Source organism: Stenella coeruleoalba (genome assembly GCF_951394435.1).
Source record: "Stenella coeruleoalba genome assembly, chromosome: 8".
Taxonomy (NCBI): Eukaryota; Metazoa; Chordata; class Mammalia; order Artiodactyla; family Delphinidae; genus Stenella; species Stenella coeruleoalba.
In genome coordinates, this window is record NC_137154.1 from 57,281,296 (window position 1) to 57,302,663 (window position 21,368).

General features: G+C 40.4%; 1 protein-coding gene across 1 annotated transcript in view; it reads right to left on the reverse strand.

The window, feature by feature from the left end:
* The window catches only part of TENM4 (teneurin transmembrane protein 4), a 2,953,681-nt gene that overhangs the window by 1,427,894 nt on the left and 1,504,419 nt on the right, over positions 1–21,368 (reverse strand). The window contains exon 10 of the mRNA XM_079930721.1: positions 7,624–7,698. The gene's annotated coding sequence lies outside the window, so the exon portion shown is untranslated. The remainder of the gene's footprint in view (positions 1–7,623; positions 7,699–21,368) is intronic.

The following is a 21,368-nucleotide window of genomic DNA, read 5'->3' on the forward strand; positions in this document are numbered from 1 at the left end:
AATTCAAAGCTATTCTTATCTTAGAGCCTTAATTTTCTGACTTTCTTAGCTGTCCGCTTCCTGACACCCTCCCTGAGCTCCTAGCTCAGATATCCCCTTTCTTTGTCCCCTTCTCTCCATTTCTGCTTCCACTGCCCTTATCTAGTCCTCCTCGCCTCCTCTTCTCATTGGGAATATTGCAAACATTTCTGCTGGTCTCTCTGACTCTAAGCTCTTTTCCTTCCAATCTGTGCTCTGATCTGTATTATTATTGTCTGCATATTTGTCTGTTTACTTTTTGTTTTCATTAAGACTTTCGAACTCTTCAAAATGAGGAACCAGCCATATCTGTTTCTGCCTCTAGAACTTAGCATAAAACATGGCACAATGTCATGGAGTGGAACTTAAACTATGATTCCAAGAACAATTTAAAGAACATCTTATAATGACTGTGCTTTGAGCACCAAAAATGTGTCCCAGAAAACTCAGTATAGTACCAGTTCCTTTTGATGAAGACAGATTTTACAGACCGTGATGGGAGATATCCTCCCCACTGTCCTAGCTGCCTCTTCTTCTCTTCCATTCAGGGCTCATCCTGGATAGGGGAGATCACACAGTTCTCTACAGGTGAAATTCTATTAAAATGAATATCAAGCTTTCAATATGTAACAAGGAGTCATACAAGCTCTGCCAGAGGGGTCTGTGAAGGTCAGAGCTGTCAGCCTGGTAAAGCAATACATCTATGGGCTCATGATATGTACTTAATTCAAATATGCTTCATGGACTGTAGACATATTTATTTTAGGTGGCCAATTTCTTGAATTCTAATATTATAGAATTGCAGTAAGCTCTTCCCAATTTGGAGTTCTTATTAAATACACAATTCCAGTTTATGTCAGTTTACTTCTTTATACTTTCTAGAAAACCTCAAGAACTTCTGTTTTAAGTTATGTGTTATATATTTATCAATAATAAAATCTCTTGGGATTTAATAAGAATGTGTGAGGAACTGTATTAAGTGAAGACTATGGTCTAAATGTTTGTGGCTCTCCAAATACAAATGCTGAAATCATAACTGCCAGATGTGATGGCACTGGTAGGTGAAGCTTTGGGATGTACATAAGTCATGATATGGAACCTTCATGAAAAGAATGAGTGTCTTATAAAAGAGGCTCCAGAGAGAGCCCTAGCCCACTTCTACCCTGTCCAGACCCTGAAAAGGTGTCAGCTATGAACCAGGAAGATGACCCTCACCCAAACGTGCTGGCACCCTGATCCTGGACTTCCCAGCCTTTGAAACTGTGAGAAATAAACGTCTGTTGTTTATAAGCTACCCAGTCTGTGGTATTTTTTTATAGCGGCTCACATAGACTGAGACAGTGTATTTAATGTATAATCTCATGTAACTCTACAAAAATTTAAAGATAGATACAATACAATTCCATGACAAAAATACCCCATGGTAACACAATTTCATATAATATGATTGGTAATTAGCTTTCATGCTCTGCCCAACCCCATCTTCAGACAGAAACAGGGGATGGCTGAAGTTTTTATTTTCTGCATGTGGACGTTAAGATTGGTCAGTGAAAGGTCAGTCAGCCTTGTCTGGGAATTAGGGAGGCTGAAGATGGGTCCCTGAATCTGCAACATTCTCCTGGCCCAACAGGCTAAGACAAGACAGCACACATGGAAGTGCAGGAAATTCCAGGGAGCCATGTGGTATAGAATAGCCCCCATCAATATTTAAGCTGCAGGGCACGCCAGCCACCAGAGGGTGCCAGATCACAGTCAGCGAGCTCTCTACAGCTCCAGAGTTACTGGGAAGTCATTGGGGGTTGGGCTAGATTAAAGAGTTAATTTCCAGGCAGCACAAGAATGTTGACTTTTTCAAATAAGTGTTGTGAGAGAAAAAAAGGGAATTGTGAGTAAACTACCCTCCTTGTACCTTCAGGGGGCAGCAGGAGGGTACTGGGGGATGGTGTAAAGAAGCTGACAACACATGATTTGAGCCTGCATCTTGGGGACATATGGGACCCAGGAGGCCAACATAATCAACTCTGGGCCACAAGATCAGAAAGGTCCTGAATATCTAGATGGAGGACCAGGCACAGAAAAACTAAATTCCCCTTAGCATGCACTTGCCCACAACAAAGTAAAACAAACGCGTAAGCTAAAAATTTCTCCTGAGGAAGAAATGGTGCACAGAATTGACTTGTTCAATCATCCTCTTCTAAATTGGAGATAATTAAGATGTCACTGACATTGCCATTTTCATTGATTTAATGATTTCATGGAATATAAAGTGCTTCTGAGGGCCTTTACAACCTCAGTCCTCTAAACACTACTTTTTCTTACATTGACTTAATATCTTAAACCTTCTTGAAATAAGAAATCAAGAATGACCATAGTTATTTCTCAGGACCTAACCCTACAGTTAGGGACAGGCTGCTGCCCTTGTACCTATTTTGACTGAGAAATATGTCCTGAAGTGCTCTGAATGCCCTGCGGGTCTCCAGCAGCCTGCAGGGAGGTGGGGTCTTAAATAGAGCTGTGAGAAGCTGGACCAGCATCCCTGCTACTCCCTGTCAAGCTGCATCCATCGGATTAGGTTAGGAGTTAAGATGTTACGCAATGTGACCAACGGGATCAGAAGCAATAATACAACCTGTCAGCCAGTGCTTTCCTGACAATTCCCGTGTAAGGAGATTGCTTCCAAGAATGTTGAGGAGAGAAGGGGCACACCTGGTGTCGGGGGTGGGAAGGGCTATTTGGTTCCTTATTTAGTGGTGCTTGGTAGGGAGGGAGTGGTAAATCAGTCTTATCTCCCTAGTCTTATTTTAGGATTTTGACGGCAAGCTACAATACTGGAAGCCTTTTCTTATAGAACAAGAGTCACAAAAACTCACATGCAGCATTTGAGGAGCTGGATGGTTTCCCGGGAGCCAGGCCAGAGGCATTTGTGAGGCCTTCTGTTTCACAAGGGTGAGAGAGGGTCACCTCTGCCAACCCTGCACTCACACAAGGCCAGGAAATGCCTTGTGTGAGGACACTTGGCACCAGCTTGGAGGTGATTGAATCGTGGCTTCTGTTTGCCAGCAATTGGGCTACGGGGCTGGCCCCTGCTTGGCACCAAAGAATACCCTGATGTTGGCAGACAGGAAGCAGATTCAGCTCAGCTCCTGTCTGAACCATGTAGATGCTACGCTTGAATGTGTCTGCTAGGACTGACTTACAGACACATCACTTGACAGGTGCTCCAGTGGCAGAAAGTGCAAATGAGGAAGTAATCTTCAGAGAGAGCATCTCATACTCACAAGTATGATAAACTCCAAATTTGCAAGGGATCACTGCCCAAGAATTCCTAACCACTGGTCGATTTTCTGTCTGCTTCTTCTGATATCAAGCCTTCCTGACACACAGTGACTGCACACACAGAACCAGAGGGGCAAACTGAAGACTTGACTTTATTTGGGTGAATCATCCTGGATTCTCCTTATTTGTTCAAGGCTAGGTTCAAACACGTTCTTTTGAAATTGCACAGGCAATTTACAGTGTCACCATTGGGAAAATGGGTTCCGGAGCCATATTACCAAATCCCAAATTCACAGCTTCCTAGCTGTGTGACCTTGGGAAAGTTACTTGAACTCTCTGTGCCTCAGTTTTCTCAGTTGGAACATGAGGATGCTTGTTAGCATCATTCTCATTTAAATGAGTTAATTTGTAAATACTGATCAGTGCATGGTACTTAAATGGTAAGTGTTCCATAAATGTTAGACTTTCTGTTTCTGACCCTAGGCTCTGCCTCCTCTTTCTGCTTCCAAAGGTCAGTCTTGCCCTTCAGACTTAGGGTTTTATTTGGTTTATGTGGCTTAACACCTGACTATCTCTCAAGGACGTTGGCTTGGAGCTCCACAGTTTGATTATCGAGATAACATTTCTCTGTCTCTAGCCTGTCTTTGGGAAACCCAATTTCTGGCATTAGCCTTCTAGACAAGTGGGTTCCCTGAAATCAGACACAGATTTCACCATCCATATCTCTGTGGTAGAGAATTCTTACCCAAGTCCATCCATTTGGCGGCTTCTTGACATGAGTCATATCTTGGGTTCTTCCTCCCATAAACTGGCTCTTCTGATTCAGAAGATCAGCCTGGAGACTTTCCTCCTCAGTTGACTTTATCCTTAAGGCACATGGCAGGTACTCAATAAATGTTTTGACCAACTCTCCAGTTTCTTTTCTAGGCCTAGTCAACTGGTTACGAAGTGTTTTCAGCCTCCGATTTGTAAGAGCGGTACCAGGTTATTCATTTACCCTCTGGCTGGGGACAGCTTCTCCAGAAAGGGGAGTCACCTCCTGACCATCTTGGGCAACCCATCGAGTTGGCATTTCCTTGAGTTCATGTGTCGCAGTGGGCTTGGCTGTCTATAGGCTATTAACTTGCAAGCTTCAACTCTCTGTCTGGTAAACCTACGAAAATATAACGCTTGGCATATGAAAACTCTGAATAAAGTGCTGTAGGAAGATGTTCTGGGACATGTAGTCAACAATAACAAATATTGTGTCCATGTCCACGTGTGGGACTCACATATGGAAACTATGACCCTGAACAGTGGTTCTCTACATTGTCCAGGTGGCAGAACACCTGGAGGTCACAGAACACCATGATCCTTGCACAGCTCCAGGGCAAAAGACACAGTTAACCCCAGCATCTGAACCAGGCAGGACTTTTATGAGCAGCAAGTATGACTAGATTGCTGTGTATAAATGCAGCAAAAATCAGAGGAAGGTAACTCAAATCTATAAAATATACATCATGACGTAAGCATGATCACCTATTTCTGAGTCTTTCCATTGACATCACTTGCAAATTTTCATTAATTTGGTCATTGGCAGGTACACAGGAAAGGCTGAGTAAGAGCAGGTCCCAAAGTTTCAAGAGAAAACAGGGGGAGTAAAGTTTTGAAATGAGAAAATTGTGTCCCCATTAACTTATTTTTTATGTGAAAGAAAACATCTGAGATTATTTGGTTTTTACAGAGGAAAACTTTAGAGCAAGAGGAGAAACAATAGTATTTGCCCTCTTAGATTGCTCCCTGGTCTTAGAAGGTTGGGTAGTGAGAGTAGAGGTAGAGCAGGACAACTTTCATTAAGTTCCAACTCATTCTCTCTTGTGTTTTCCATTCAAGTTTCTCCTATCCTGGGCCACTCTCTGATCCTTTGGATGACTCAAGGGTCTAATTGAAATTGCCTGTCATTCGCTACTCTCCGACTCTGGATCTCTGATTTGTAAGAAAAGGGCATCTCATTGTTCCTTCCATGCTCCCCCAAAGAACTTCAGAGTCTCTTCTTGAAGCTAGTCCCAAAGAAAAGCACAGGGTCACCTACATAACACTCCCTAGACCTTTCTCTTCTCAAGCATCTCCTTTTAGTTCCTTCACAAGTAGCCCTCCTTTTCCTTAATTTGTCCCTTATGTTGCTCCTTATGGCATAAAGTTGTAGCTTACCTTTTATTCTTTATGCCGAAGACTGTGTTTTCCTATTCAATGGAAGACTTTCTATTGGACTAGTACACATAGGTTTCAGTCAGATCCTCACATACGAACCAAGGGAATTCTGCCAATGTGGTATTCCTAGAGGACACTGCAATGCATGGGGAATTGGCAATCCATAGTCTGATCAGACCAGAAACCCAACATCCCAAAGGATGGGAGTTCTTCTACAAATGCCTGGCATTCTCACAGCCCCTTCCTGGGAATGAGGCCAAAGGCTGTGTCTTCTGCAGCCATGTGGACTTGTTTCCCTGACCACAACTCATTGGGCCATGTATTTGCACAGCAGCTGTCGACAAACAGCTATGCGCTAGACTTAAAGGAGGCCAGGGACCTAGAGAATGTTTCACAAAGGGACTCTTCCCACTAGGACGTCCTATAATGGACAGTGACAAACCGACTTAATCTGATCCGTCTATGTTGGGAACATGGATACATGGTGCACTTCAGGATGGCACAGAAGCTATCAGACAGACAGCAGTAGAGGCAGCTATAGTAGTGGGAGCGGAGGGTGAGACCATCTCCATAGTAAGTATGGAGAACTTGTTACACTGAGAGGTCGTTCTCAGCAGTTATAAAGGTTTGGCAAGATGAATTGCTCTGGCTACACCTCTGGGTCACAACTATATGCTGAATGTCGTTCTCGTTCTTCATGAAGTCTGACTATGTTATTGCTCAGATGGCTTCCTCTGTTTCCTTACTTTTCCAGATGCTCTTAGAACAGTTCCCCATCAGCTGATGTAACTTAAGTATTTCTCTCTTCTTTATAACCTGAAAGACTGTCACCATCAAAGGGACATACCACAAAGTCTCCTTTGGGATTCTCTCTCTTCGACATGAGCTGTGGTCTAAATCAAAAACTGAAATATGAAAAATCAGAGAACACCCAATAATCCCCATGAGGTCCTGTTAAAATATGATATTGTATTTTCACATATGCCATACTAAATTCTGATCTTCCTAAGCCAGAAAGATAACAGACTATAAAATGTTAACAGAAAAAAAGACTGATGCAGGAATATCTTCCGATAGCTCATAAGGGGACCCACTAGGAACACTAGAGTTGATATAAAGATTATTTTGAGCTGAAGAGATTTGAGATTCAACAGATGCAGAAAGAAACCTTCTTAGAGCCTCCGTTGTCTGAAAGAATAAGGGAAGAATCAGAATAAAGCAAAAGGTCTGAAAATGAGGACTGCCATAAATTCCCTTTTCAGGGTGGGTCTGCTCCCAGGAGAGAGACCAAGAATAAAGCTACCATAAATCTCCTCTCCTGGGGAGTTTTATGACCTAAAGAAGATGGAAAAACCACTCCTATCTGTATAGACAAACATTATCACAAACTTTCTTATCTCTCATTTGTTCTCCTAAAAAACCCATTTGTCTTTCCTATAGAAACCTATTTGGTCTTCCCATAGGAACCTTCCCTATGAAGTTGGGTATAGAACCCTAAAATATAACCACTTCTTTGAATTACTCATCACTGAGCACTTCCATATGTATGCTCATTGCAAGCGTAAATAAATTTTTTCTCATGTTAATCTGTTTTTTTTCAGTCAGTTTAATTTGCAGGCCCCAGGCGATAAACCTAAGAGGGTAGAAGAAAAGTTTTACCTCCCATATACCAAACAATTAACTTCAGTTCACTTAAATATAGTCCATCCTATGTTCAATTATAATCTATTTCAGTTAACTTAGACAGAGGGTATCTAATTTATAAGAATTTTCTAAGTGTCAGAACTTCACTATGCGTTACAAATAAAGGCCTCTCCTTTGGCCTTCTCCAGAGATTAAAAACAATGCTTCACAGGAAAGAAAAACAACCCATTCAAGCCAAAGGGATCTGCACATTTAATATGAGTCACCTGTACCAACTGTGATGGACCGTACTGACAAGAGTCTGTTGAGAATGCCATTTCTAAACAACAAGATTTTGCTCAAGACAAAACAGAACAGAAAAATAACACAACAGTATTGCTCTCCACCTCCGTTGGTCCACCAACATGTTCCTGCTAACCATAAACACTTGAGTATAGAATAAATATAAGAAAACTTAACCATATATAAAAATATATATATATGATTTTTTTTTACCTTTATTAGACATTCCCATCAATGTCCAAGAACATCATCATTCAAGTTTTCTTGTGAGCAGCAATAATGTTTATCCTAAGATGAAAAAACACAGAAAAATATGTAAACTCAGAGACTGCCTACTTTAAATCTAGTAATTAACAGTTTATAGAAGGAGATAAAATAATGGAAAATGCAGGAGAGTTCTTCATGGCAACGGTCAAAGACAGCTAACAGTGATAGTTTGCCTAAAAGCCAAGAAACCCAGTAGTAGATGGTTTTCTTGGATCTTCCTTCTAAAGATTTTTTGGAATATAGGCTGGCTCTTTTGGAAACAGACTTGTATTCCGTGCAGTCCTGGCAGGCAGCCACTATATATCTTGGAAAAGAGAGGAAAGAATTTTTTCGTGTGTCAGAAATGTGGCCAAATGATTTAATGACTCAGAGTTTCATTTTCCTCATCGAAAATGAGGCTGATAATACCTGCCCCAGAGTCCTGTGATGAGGATTAAGTAGATGATGTGCAAAGCTGGCCCCACATTGCCTTGCACACAGCAGACACTGCATATACACTAGTGCTCCTTTCCTCTACCATCCTCTCCCCCACTGCCCTTTGCTTCTCTTGTAATTACTTCCAATACCTTATCACAGGGTTTGCTCTATGATATTAAAAAAAAAAAAAAGAAAAACATAAAATATCTCTATGACTTCAAAATAAAAGTGGGAAGAAAGGAGATGACATCAACTTCACATTTAATAATAGGAACAGCTTAATGATTGAATGCTCCCTATGTGCTAGGCCCTGTACTAATAATTTTATATCAGTGATTGCTTTAGCCCTCACAACAACCGTACGGAGAAGGTGCTATTAGAAAACTGAGGCATGGAAAAGTTAATTCCCTCCATTCAGACTGCACAGCTCCAAGGTGGTAGAGCTGGGATTTGAGTCCATGGGGTCTCACCTCAGCCTCGTCGCCTTCACCACCCCTTCACACTGGCTTCACCGTACTCTGCGCCACGGGACTGTCATGTGCTCCAAGTTATGTCACACACTCCATTTTTCTCTCTCTTCCCTTTCCCTTCCCCTTCTTTCCTTTTCCTTCCCTCCTTTCTTTTCCTTTCCTTCAACCTTTATTTTTAATCTGAATTCACTCTTTTGCTTATTTTGTTCCCCTGTTTTGCTATGACCAACTGGGACAGAATATTCATCACTATAGGAAGACTGAGTTATCTGTCTGGGGTCAGCCTTTTACTAGCTGTGTCACTCAGATGAGTCATTAAACTTCCATGAACCTTGAGGGTTTTTTTCTCTATAAAATGAATGCATTAGACAAGATGATACCGGAAGTCCCTTTCCAGTTTACTGGTCCTTTCACTGGCTCCTTTGGAAGCCGTCTTAGATCATGGTGATGTCAAGATCTTCATGGATATATAACAGTTGTGGACTCTAACATACTCACAAGTTTGCTTGCTTTAGCTGAGGCTAAAATTCAGGGAAGAGATGTTTATATTCACCTACACTATTTACAGAGCTTACAGATGAAGATACTGAAGTTCAAAGAGGATAGGGAACTTACTCAAGGCCACACAGAAGTGAAAGAGCTAAAATTTGAAATCAAGTTTATCTGTCTAAAGCCCACGTTCTTTGCAATATTCAAAAAAGTACTAACCAGAAAAATTAACTGACTCAAACTGGCCTCATTTCTGAGATGTGAGTCAAAATTTAGGATGGTAATAATAACTATAGCCAGTATACACTGTGAGCTTGTTATGTGCCAACAGTGATGTGGGAACTTTACATATATTATCTCACTTCGTCTTTTCCATCAAACCAAATGCCAGGTATGATCATCATCTTCTTTAGATAAATGAGAAAACTGAGGCACTAGGACTAACATTCCTCGCCCAAGACACAGAGCTAATAAGTAGGGGATCTCGGACTTGAACCAAAAGCAACTAAAAAGCTGGCTGAGGTTATGATTTACGATGCTCACTAGCACGTGGCATTTAGGTTTCATTGTCAAGTTCATAAACTGAGGTTGTGAATACCAGAACGGAAAGGTAGAGAAGGTTAGTGTGAGGGTGAGAGGGTGACCATAAACACAGCCTTGTCGTTTAGGAATTCACAGACTCCAGGAAAGGAGAAGAGAAGGATTTGTTTTAGAAAGATTTGCCAGAGACTGCTGAGACCTTGCCTCCTGCACCGTCTCCCCATTAAAATAGCCAGCTATTGTATTTCTGTCTGACAACGAGAAAGAAGTGACAAAGTGCATTTCAGGGGACGATGTTTGTCGGTGAGGTGTGCAGCATATCCTTCACGCTTAGGGAGTCAGACCTGTGTGCGGTCTACCCTTGGGTGGAGGGAAACAGAGCTCCAAGAAGAAAGCGCATAAAGGAAACGGTCAATGAGTGAAAGAAGTCTTCTATAGGCGGCTAGATCCAGATTCACCCAGAAAAATTGCTTTCCAGATGCATTCAGAACACGAAGACATGATTAGGATGGAGAAGGCATTCAAGTCTGTTTGGCTTCTGCAGAGGATTTGTTTGTATATTCTAATTGCATCATCATTTAGCTTTATTTCATCTGAAACCTGGCTGCCAAATGAGCATATTGATTACCTGTCACGGTTGCATATTTCTCAATTACAAGCCATCAAGGCTTGTAAAATCTCAACCACATCAGGACCCAGGAGTGGATTTTAGATTGACTGTGAGTCCCAGCAACAAGGCTGGCACCTACCAACTACACAAGCTGCCTTACTTAAATGTCATAACCCCCTGCAAGGTAGACATAATTGCCTTTCTATCCCTTCAATGAAGAAACAGAGGCTCAGGACAATTAACAACCTTGCCCAAAGCCACACAATTAGTAAGTGGTAGAGCAGGGATTTTAACTCATGTGTAACTTCAAATTCCATGGGGCTTTCCGCCACATACAGGCAGTGAATGCACTGGTTCAAAGTGTGGACTTTGATGTCATGCTGCTTGGCTTGAAGTCCCAGCTCTGTCTCTTCCTAGCTCTGTGATCTTGAGTAAGTTTCCTTTTTTAAAAAATTTTTATTGAAATATAGTTGATTTACAAAGTTGCGTTAGTTTCAGGTACACAGCAAAGTGAGTGAGTGTGTGTGTGTGTGTGTGTGTGTGTGTGTGTGTGTGTGTGTATATATATATATATGTATTTTTTTAGATTCCTTTCCATTACAGGTTATTACAAGATATTGAATATAGTTCCCTGTGTTATACAGTAGGTCCTTGTTGGTTATCTATTTTACATGTAGTAGTGTATATATTTTAATCCCAAACTCCTAATTTATCCCTCTCTCCCCCTTTCCCCATAAGATTGTTTTCTATGGCTGTGAGTCTATTTCTGCTTTGTAAATAAGTTCATTTGTATAATTTATTTAGATTCCACATATAAGTGATACAATATTTGCCTTTCTCTCACTTTGCTTAATATGATAATCCTTAGGTCCATCCATGTTGCTGCAAATGACATTATTTCACTTTTTGTGGCTGAGTAATATTTCATTGTACATATATACCACATCTTCTTTATCCATTCATCCGTCAATGGACATTTAGTTTGCTTCCATGTCTTGCCTATTGTAAATAGTGCTGCTATGAAGATCGGGGTGCAGGCATCTTTTCAAATTACTGTTTTCTTTTTTTTCTGGATATATGCCCAGGAGCAGGATTGCTGGGTCGTATGGTAGTTCTATTTTTAGTCTTTTAAGGAACCTCCATACTGTTCTCCATAGTGGCTGCACCAATTGACATTCCTACCAACCACATAGGAGGGCTCCTTTCTCTCTACACCCACTCTAGCATTTATTATTTGTAGACTTTTTCATGATGGCCATTCTGACCAGTGTGAGGTGATACCTCATTTTAGTTTCCAAACCATGTGACCAACAAGGGATTAATTTCCAAAATGTACAAGCAGCTCATACAGCTCAATATCAAAAAACAAACAACCCAATAAAAATGGGTAGAAAATCTAAATAGACATTTCTCCAAAGACAACATACAGATTGCCAACAGGCACATGAAAAGATGCTCAACGTTGCTAATTATTAGAGAAATGCAAATCACAAGTACAGTGAGTAAGCTTTTTAACATCTCTGTCTCAGTTTCCTCTTCTGTAGAGTCAGGGAAATAATATTTCACAGAGTTCCCAGGATTAAATGAGCTACTATATGTACAGCATTTAGACTAGTGCCTGAGATGAGGAGTGACCATTTTTTCTACATCCTCTGAATGCTGTGAAAAAGAAACTATAAATCTTTGACCTTCAAACACTTGCAGTAGGCACTCTATATTTCCAAAGACTTTGCAACGATTCAATTTTCCTCACAGCAACCTAGCCCTTCGGGTCAGACCACTATCTCTCACTCTCAGACTGAGATGTGAGGACCCACTGTGTTGAAATATTTTCAGTTCATACAATTTATGATCCTCCTTATTACATCTGAAGACACACATAATAATGCTATTTATTTGTATTTATCCACATGCTTTGGATACCTTGGGTCTACTCCTCACCGTAACCTCACACTTAGGTGCTATTACCTCCATTCCACAGATGAAGATGACACGGGCCATGCAGTTGTGAAGAGTTGCCTAAGTTCACATAGCTGGTGTATAGAAAGACTGGGATTTGAACCGTCATCTGAACGTATCCTAAATTTGTATGCTTGCCTCCAAATGGTGATACTTAACCGCTGATGATTTCTCCTTGTCCCCGATGTGAACTTCTTTTAAAAAATATTTTTTTGGAGTATAGTTGATTTACAATGTTGTGTTAGTTTCAGGTGTACAGAAAAGTGAATCAGTTATACATATACATATATCCACTCTGTTTTAGATTCTTCTTCCATATAGGCCATTACAGAGTACTGAGTAGAGTTCCCTGTGCGATACAGTAGGTCCTTATTAGTTATCTATTTTATATACAGTAGTGTGTATGTGTCAATCCCGATCTTGCAATTTATCCCTCCTCCCACACCCCCGGTAACCGTAAGTTTGTCTTGTACATCTGTAACTCTATTCCTGTTTTGTAGATAAGTTCATTTGTACCTTTTTTTAAGATTCCACATATAAGCAATATCATACAGACAAATATCATATGATACCGAGGTGAACTTTTAAACATTGGGTGAGTTTCAACCCACCCATCTGGCATCTTACCTGATTTTTACCTATTGAACACATGTTTTACAGAACCCTTCCTACATTCCACTTTACTGGGTGTTACGTGGACAGAGATGAACACAGGCACCACCTCTGCATCAAGCTCACAGCCTAGGGGGGTGATCTACAATTACACACTTGAACTGTCCTAAGAAGGAAATGACAAAAATGCAAGGATGGAGAAAATTGAGGGCAACAGGCCAGTGGATGGCACAGGGTCTCTCTGAGAAAATGTCATTGAAGCTGAGATGACAGTGTGAAGGAGGCAACATGTAATGAGTGGGGGAGGGGTTCCTGGCAGAGGAGGACCTTGTGCACAGATCCTAAGACAAACAGGAGCATGGGAACTGGAAGAAAACATGTGGAGTGGGGGAGAACAAGAAAGAGGAGGGTGGAGACAGGGGTAGGGATTTGTGCAGGAGGCTGGAGGAATGGGCTGAGGCCACATCATTCAGGGTCCAGTGGGCCACAGTGAGGCATCGGGTTCTGAGTCCTACAGAGCCTTATATAACCTTTGTTGGTAGAAGGTCATCCTCACATCTCACTGTCATCACATCCTTACTGATCTGTTTCCCTGGCAGACCGTGAGCTTCTTAGGAGCCTAGGACAGTGTTCAGGACAAAGCTCACATTCAACAAACTGAATGAAAGAATAAACAGCATCTGATGACACTGCAGTTCTATATGATTCTTATTGCAAGACAGATATAATAAGACTGGAGTAAAATAAGAAATGAGTGTTTTTGTTCCTGGCTAAGAATCAAATCAATCAGATATATTTACATATATATTTGCATTTATGTAGAAACAGGTAGGTATTATGTATTAATAATTATGGCTGACATTAATATTGAATAGTTTGGCACTGGGCTCAGTGTTATACATGCAAACTATTTAATTTTCATGACAAGAAACACAAAGTAGTTACTGCTAATCCCCATTTGAGAGAAAACAACAACAGCAAAACAACAAAAAGCCAGGGCAGTTTAAATAAATCACCCCCGGGGAACAAAAGTAGTATTTAACAATGCTAGAACTTGAACCTGGTCTACATACTTTGCAACTTTATGAGATTTATCCTTCAAGGTAGTTATTCTTGGAATGTTTTAAAGTTTAAAAATTGAAAAGCAATTATACTCCAATAAAGATGTTAAAAAAATTTAAACATAATCTAAAGTAATTGTCATTGAAAGGAAATGAGTAATAGTAAACACCAAAATTAGAAAAATAGAATTTTTAACAATAATTAATGGTTAATAAAAATAGAAAATTTGATAGAGTCATTAATAATGCTTAGAAACGAATACTGAAAAAAAAAAAGAAAGCACTCAGTGCATTAGAATGGTGTTCTACAGATGCATTTGTTTTAATTTTCTTTATTTTGATCATGTTACTTTATATTACACAAAAATTAGTAGGAAAAGGGAAGCAATGGGAGGTAATTTTCTAAAAATGGCTGACTAACAAGCTGGCTGAACAAGTCAATATTTGTATTCTTCATTCTTTTTCTATTACTAGTCCTAGTTGACCTTAAATAGAAGGTCTCCTTTCTCCCTCTGCTTTCTGAATAACTCCTATTCATTCTTCAACACCCAGATCAAATTCCTCTCAGCCTGGGAAGCCCTTCTTGGCCTTCTAGGGTCCTACTATACCACATCCTTTTCTTTCCTACAGTTTACAAAATATTGTTGCATATTTTTTTTGTTTTATTCAATGCACAAACCTAAGCCCTACACTTAGTAGGTTGTTTATAAATAGCTGTTGAGTAAATGAATAAGTTAATTATTCGGTCAATCATCCTCTTTTAATGCAAAGGCTGCCAGGTGGTAAACAACCAGAAACATTTACTTATTCAGATGTGTCAGAAACCACTCTGGACACTTTGTTCAAATGACTACATCTAGTATTTGTAACAACATTTTTGAGTATGTACCTCTATTTCCATTTAATAGATGGGGAAACAGGCTCAAAGAAGATAAACTGTTCAAATTAGCAGGAATTAATTTAGCTTTCCTGAGGGAGACAGGACAAGTCATGGGAAAAGAGTATTGCTGATTTGAAGAGAGATTTAAAAAAGTAAGATGAAAAGATGCTGAGTAGCATTTGCAGTGAGAGTCTGAGATGAAATCTCTGCTCCCCTGGCCCTGGTTTCTCTGTGGGGCAGGTGAGCATAGAGGTTAAGATCATGAGGGCTGGGGCCAGCCCACCTTGGTTTGAATCCTAGCTCTACCACTCTCTACATATGTGACCTTGGGCAATTGAGTAACCTTTTTGAGATTCAGTTTACCCATCTGTAAAATGGGGATCATAATAATAGCATTTACCTCACAGGGTTATTATCAGGATGGAATGAGGTAATATGAGTTAAATCGTCCTTGGCACTTAGAAAGCTTAAGCATGTGAACTATTATTATTCAATGCTTTCATCAGGAACAAAGAAACAGACAAAGTTACACATTAAATAATGAGTATTGCCTTGTGGGACACAGACAAACTGTGGCCTGACCAGAGGAGGGTAAGCAGAAAAGAGGAAGAGTGTCCATATACTGAAGGGGTCCTTGAAAACGTTATTAATTGTGGAAGCAGAATATTCAGGAAGGACATGGCGGCTGCTAAGTAGGCAATGCTTACTCTCTACAAGGGAATGTGCCAAGTTCTCAGCACCATCACCTTGTTAACCCTCATAAGACCACCATGAGAGAAGGCCTCTTTTAAACCTTTTCTTAAATTTCATACTATTCATTTTACGCTGAGGAAAATTAGGGTCAGATCACTGATATGACTTGATCATGGTTACAAAGTAAGTAGGCACAAGAGCTGGGATTCAAACCCAGATTTATCTTGTGCCAAAACTCATGTCCATAGCACCATGCTATGCTGCCACCCCACCGGCCCCCTTCTTCCTCCTGAGGGTTTGTCAGGAACCAAAGTCAGGGGAAGAGGAAATTAATTTATTCTGTGTCGTTCCAGAGGGCAGAATGAACACAGCATATAAGGAAGGAAGTTTGGTTCAACATTAGAAAAGATCTTTAGCTATAATGAGGTACCTGTGGCATCAGGGAACTACCTGAAGGAGTCAGACAGGCATTGAATTTTACCTCCATTTCCTACCAGCAAGGACTATATATGTACTAACATTCTCTAATGCTCAGTTTTCTCATCTGTAATGTTAATATAAGAATCCTTAATTCACTTGGTTGTTTGGAGAATAAGATTATGTACGCAAATTGCTGATCACCAACATGTGTTTGCTCCTTCCATCTACCCTATTGTTTAAACAATTAGAACTGTTCGATAATGCAGTGGGTGGTATTGATTTGTATTTCTATTACCCGTCCCTGGAAGTGTGTAAGCAAAGGGTGATGGCAAAGTGATCAGGCTCTGTAGTGCCAACTCCAACCTCAATGGATAGAAGAACTTCAGAGAACCTCCAGTCCTAAGATTCTATGAAATTAGAAAGAACAGATAATAAAAGGTGATGAGAAAAGAACAGATGATTAAAAAAAAGGATTCAAAATGATCTTACTCATTTGATCAGAGTGTTAACATTAAGACTACAAAATTGAACAGAGGTAAACATAAAAAAAAAGATTTTCATTTAAATGTGAAAACAACAACAAGAGCAATAACAGAAACACAATCTTGCTTGTAGACAATGGGGAGGTAGGGTTTGGTCCCGATGCAAGTGAAAACGTGCTGGGGTGTTCTGTCTATCACCAGCTTAACGTTCGACGCGATTTCTAAAACAAAGAGCGACAAAGAATAACCTTAATTATCTAGGTTGCATTGCAGTTTTAGAGATTCAGGATCTATTAGTAGAACTGTTGGTGCAGGAGGGAGTGGACTGCTTTGAGAAGCCTTCAGAAAGCAAAATGAGACAAGGAGGGAAAGTTATAGTTAAAAATGTAATGAGTTGTCCAAATTCCTATTGAGAACCAGGAATAGATACCATCAAGAAGACATGATTTTGAATCTTGACCACATATCTTAATGTCAGCCTGAGACTTGAAACAAAGGAATTCACAACTAGAGCCAGTTTTCTCATCTCTAGCATGGAGATTTTTCAATACCTGTCTGAAGGAACATTGGAACGATTAAGACCGTGTACACTAGAAAGACCGAAACGATGCCTTTCACAGAGCAAGTGAAGAGTTAGTTCCACTCTAACCCCTTCCTAATTCCTCATGTCCTCGGCTTCCTCCCCAATGCCATGTCTCCTCATCCTGCGTCTGAAAGGAAAGTGAATTTCCACCAAACTGCTCCAAACATTTCATCAAAGTTTCCTCTGACTTAATATACCACTCCTGGAAGATAAACACTGGGTTCTGTCAACAGAGGCAGGCTATGCATCCAGAGAAGACAGTTCATAGCAATTTTGTCAGCAAAATTGTAACAATAAAGGCCCAAACAACACTTTGTCTCCCTGTCAGTTGTCTTGAAAGGGCAGATTACTTTTTCCTCAATCTTGGCACATCCATTTAAGGTAGACTTACAAGCCAGGCAGGTGTAAAGTGCAAGCTAGCATTTGTTCACATTAGCAATTATCAATGGAAAACTACACAAATGCAAAGGCTTGGCATTACGGTTACCCTGGCAACCATCAGTCTGCAGAGGCCCAGCGTAGGCGGCCGTGAAAGCTTGACATCATTGCCCTGAAAAAAAATGGCTTCTCTTTCTCTATTTTCCCTGGTTACTTTTTGTGTTTGTCATTGCAAGCCCCAAAAGAAAAGACTTCTTATCATCTGCCTGGCATTTGGGAATCTATCTAAGACTTAAATTGACAACTGCATGTTTTTGATGAATAGGTATTGAGCACCTACTATGTGCTAGGCACTGTACAAGATAAGCCACTTTGAAGCTAGAAAAATAAATTTATTTTTCCTTCCTTCCTTCCTTTTTTGCTTCCTCCTTTTTTCCTTTCCTTCCTTCATCCATTCACTCAATAACATTACTCAGGGAATCATGTGGGCCAGGCACTGTGCTTGACACAGCTGATGCAGAGATGCATAAGAACTAGTTCTTACCCTCAGGAAGTTCTCCATGTAGTTATACTGATAAGCCATAAGAACACAAGACCCATAGGTGAAGGCAAATGCGACTATAAGAAAGGCCAAAACAATCTCGCCTAAGGATGTTACGAGACTAACCAAAGAAAATGCTTCAGAGATTTGAAAAGGTAGAAGTAGAATGCAAAGTATTATTCATTCTTTAATCTACTCACTCATTTCTTTACTTACAGATTTGTGGATGATCTACTTGGTAAAAGAAGCCCAATGAAGAATAATGAGTTTGGAAAAGAGAGACGTTAAGAAATAGAGAAAAGATGGCTAAGGATAGGCTGGGAAAGGACTCAACATTTACTAGGCTCCAGCTACAAACCAGATACCACATCTGATCTAATTTGACATTCAAAAACTTAGTAAGACCGTTGTATGCTTTTTTTCTCTTCTTTCTCTTTTTCTTCTTCTCCTCCTTATTATTATTATTGTTGTTATTCCCATTTTACAGATGATCAGATGAGGAAATTGCTGTCTCGGGGAGGCTAACTCACTTGGAATCAACAATGCTTACATTCAACCAAGTGTCTGATTCAAAGCCTGTGCTCTCGTTGCTATGTCAGAGGGAGTGAGAAAATGCAAATTCATGAAGTAGAGACAGAAAGAAATGCATCAGAAACATGGCACCTGAGGAAGAGATGATAATACTTGGTGGCACTCATGGGTATCGATTTCCTCTGGAAGGCCTCGACTTTGGAATATTTAACCTTTAATTTAGCAGAGACTCTGATAACCAAAAAATATCAATTGCCTCTTGACATTGTTTCGAAGTTCCATGACAATCCCCACAGAAAGAGCTTTCAAAGAGGCTCAAAAATAAAAGGAGAGGTAATATTAGTGAAATGAAAATAATTGTTTCAAAAATTGAGCTGCATAGCACCGTTAGACATGTGGTCCACTGAAGCCACACACAGGGACAGGGTGGGGAAAGCAAGGCAGGAACTGGCCCGGTGCTTACTTTACGGATGAGAAAACTGGGTTCAGGGGAGATAGTGACCCCTCTAAGCTCACATGTCTCTTACTTGATTAAAACCACAAGGCACTTCTTTTTTCATATCTATTAGCAGAGAGGAGTTTGCCAGTAAATTTTAACTTAAGAAACTGTGGTCGCGTACCGTTGGCAACCAACAGTTTAGGCCCAGAATTAGTATTGTAGGATCTTACTACTCAAAGTGTGGTCCAGGGACTGGCAGGGTTACCTGGAAGCTTGTTGGAAATGCAGACGCCCTGAATCTGCATTTCGATGAGATCCCCAGGCGATGGGTATACACATTACAGTTTGAGGAGCCCTGAGGAGAAATGGCATATGCTCTAGAGAGAAGATGGGCTTTGGGGCTAAATTCACCTGGGTTTAAATCTCAACACAAATATCTGAGTCATGAGCATGATTTGGATAGTTAGGGAAGAAAGGGAAAAGCATTCAGGGAGAAGCAGCAGCTTGGCTTAAAGTACAGAGGTGTGACTGTTCAAGGGACAGCAAGTAGCTTAACACACGGTCTGATGTTCTTCCCCAATTGTGAAGATAAGCTAGAAACAGGACCTAGGAGCCAGGATGAATATTCAACTGTTATTCTCTGGTGAATGGAAAATAAGTAATGCCTAATACTACAACGACAACGAAAACAATTCTTTGTATATATTATTATAGAGTTTAACTGTATCTGACACATAGGTACTCAATAAATATTTGCTGACCGACTGAATCAACATAAAATATTTTTACATCCATTTTCTCATGGGGTATTTCCAACACCTCTGAGAGATAAAAAGAGCGGGAATTATTTTCTGCATTCTCATTACTATCTTCCTCCATTTTCTAGAAAACCAAAGTTTGGGTGGAGAAAATATTCTGCATGAAATGATACTTCAGTAAATTAGTTCTCAAATTAAAGTCTTAGGACTCAAAAACACACCCTCTTTTTAGCCAACTAGGCCTCAATTCTTTGGCTTCATACTTTTGTCAGTTCACATCTGAGATCTCATCCTGAGAACTAAGTACACACAGAGAATGAGGGAGTCAAAAGCTGTCCCAGTGTGTCATGGTTGCGAGCCCTCTTCTCTGCAGAAGTCTACCACATGGCTTTCTGTGCTACCAATCCGTGTGTCTCCCAAAGGTGGAAGAGCGGCCTCTGCTAATTGGGGCTAACAAGCTTCTGTGCACATCTTGCTCTGTCATCATGGTCGGCACTGTGTCTCCAGATAGCCCAAGAACCAGTCTCCCTTCCCCAGTTTTGGTTGTAGCTCCTGGGTTGTTTTTCCACTCAGAGATAATTACATTCTTGGGACTTAAAGTAATTCAACCTATGGAAAGACTTACCAAGAGAGGCAAAAATGAGCAAAGCAAACCACTTAGTGACTCACAATTTAGTAGACTTACTATGAGGCCACATGTCAGCTTTCTAAAGCCTATTTCAGGTGACTGATGGTTAAAGGTGCCTCTCTCAAGTAAATAACTAGTGCCTGGAAAGACCAAATTCCCAAGGTGAGGAATGGTGGTTCTAGAAGACTCTGTGGTATAATGAAAGACCTGGACTTGGGACTCAAACTGAAACAAATGGTCAGTTCTGATATTAATACCACCACCACTCCCCACTAACTAAATAACATTTACCAAACACGTACGCTGTGTCAGGAAGAGTGTTAACTGCTTCCCCAGGCATTATTTTATTTAATCCTCACAACGATCTTATTATTATCCCTGTTCTGCAGCTGAAGATGTAAGGTCTTGTGTTCAAGAGGCTTCAGAACCTGTTCCAGTCAAACAGTTGTAAAGAGGTGTAGTTTCAAATCCAGTCCCATCCATCTCTAGAACTCACTCACTTGACTATTACATTATATGCCTCCTATATAATTTTGATGACTTAGAACCATTTATTTAGCCTCTCAAGGACATGGTTTTCCCAATTTGAAAACAGGAAGGTGATGCACACAAAGCTCAATAGCTAATGTATATGAAAGTGCTAGAAGAGTGGATGGCACACAGTAGGTACTCAATAAATATTAACATTTTCCTTCTTTCCCTCTTGAGAAGTCCTAGAAGGAAAAAAAAAAAATTAAAAGACCAACCTGTTATCTAAACATAGGCTCTGTAATGCTTGTAATGGTTTTGATTACAAATAACTTCATTTTCCCTGGAGCTAGTCAACAGGATTTTGAGTTCTCAGACTAGCTTTGTAGGCAGTTCTGACGGGAGCATGAGATCTGTTACAGAACACAGGAGCTCTTTTCTTTCTCCCCCAAGTGGGAGTTAATAGCAGTTTAGTGCCTGAAAGATTCTGTGGTGCTACACGCTTGCTAAGTCCCACCAAAATGCTATTGACAGGCTTGGCAAAGCAACCTCGATTTGGAGTGCCTCTGATGTTTCCTCTTAGCTTTAGATTGGAGTAACCTGTAGCAAAGTCTTCAGCGTCTTCTTGACTCTTTTCCCTTCAATTTACTTCACTTTGAGAGAGAGAAGTAACACAAAGGAACCACTGCCAGAGATTTTTCATACGCAGCAGTAAAATGCAAGGAACACTAC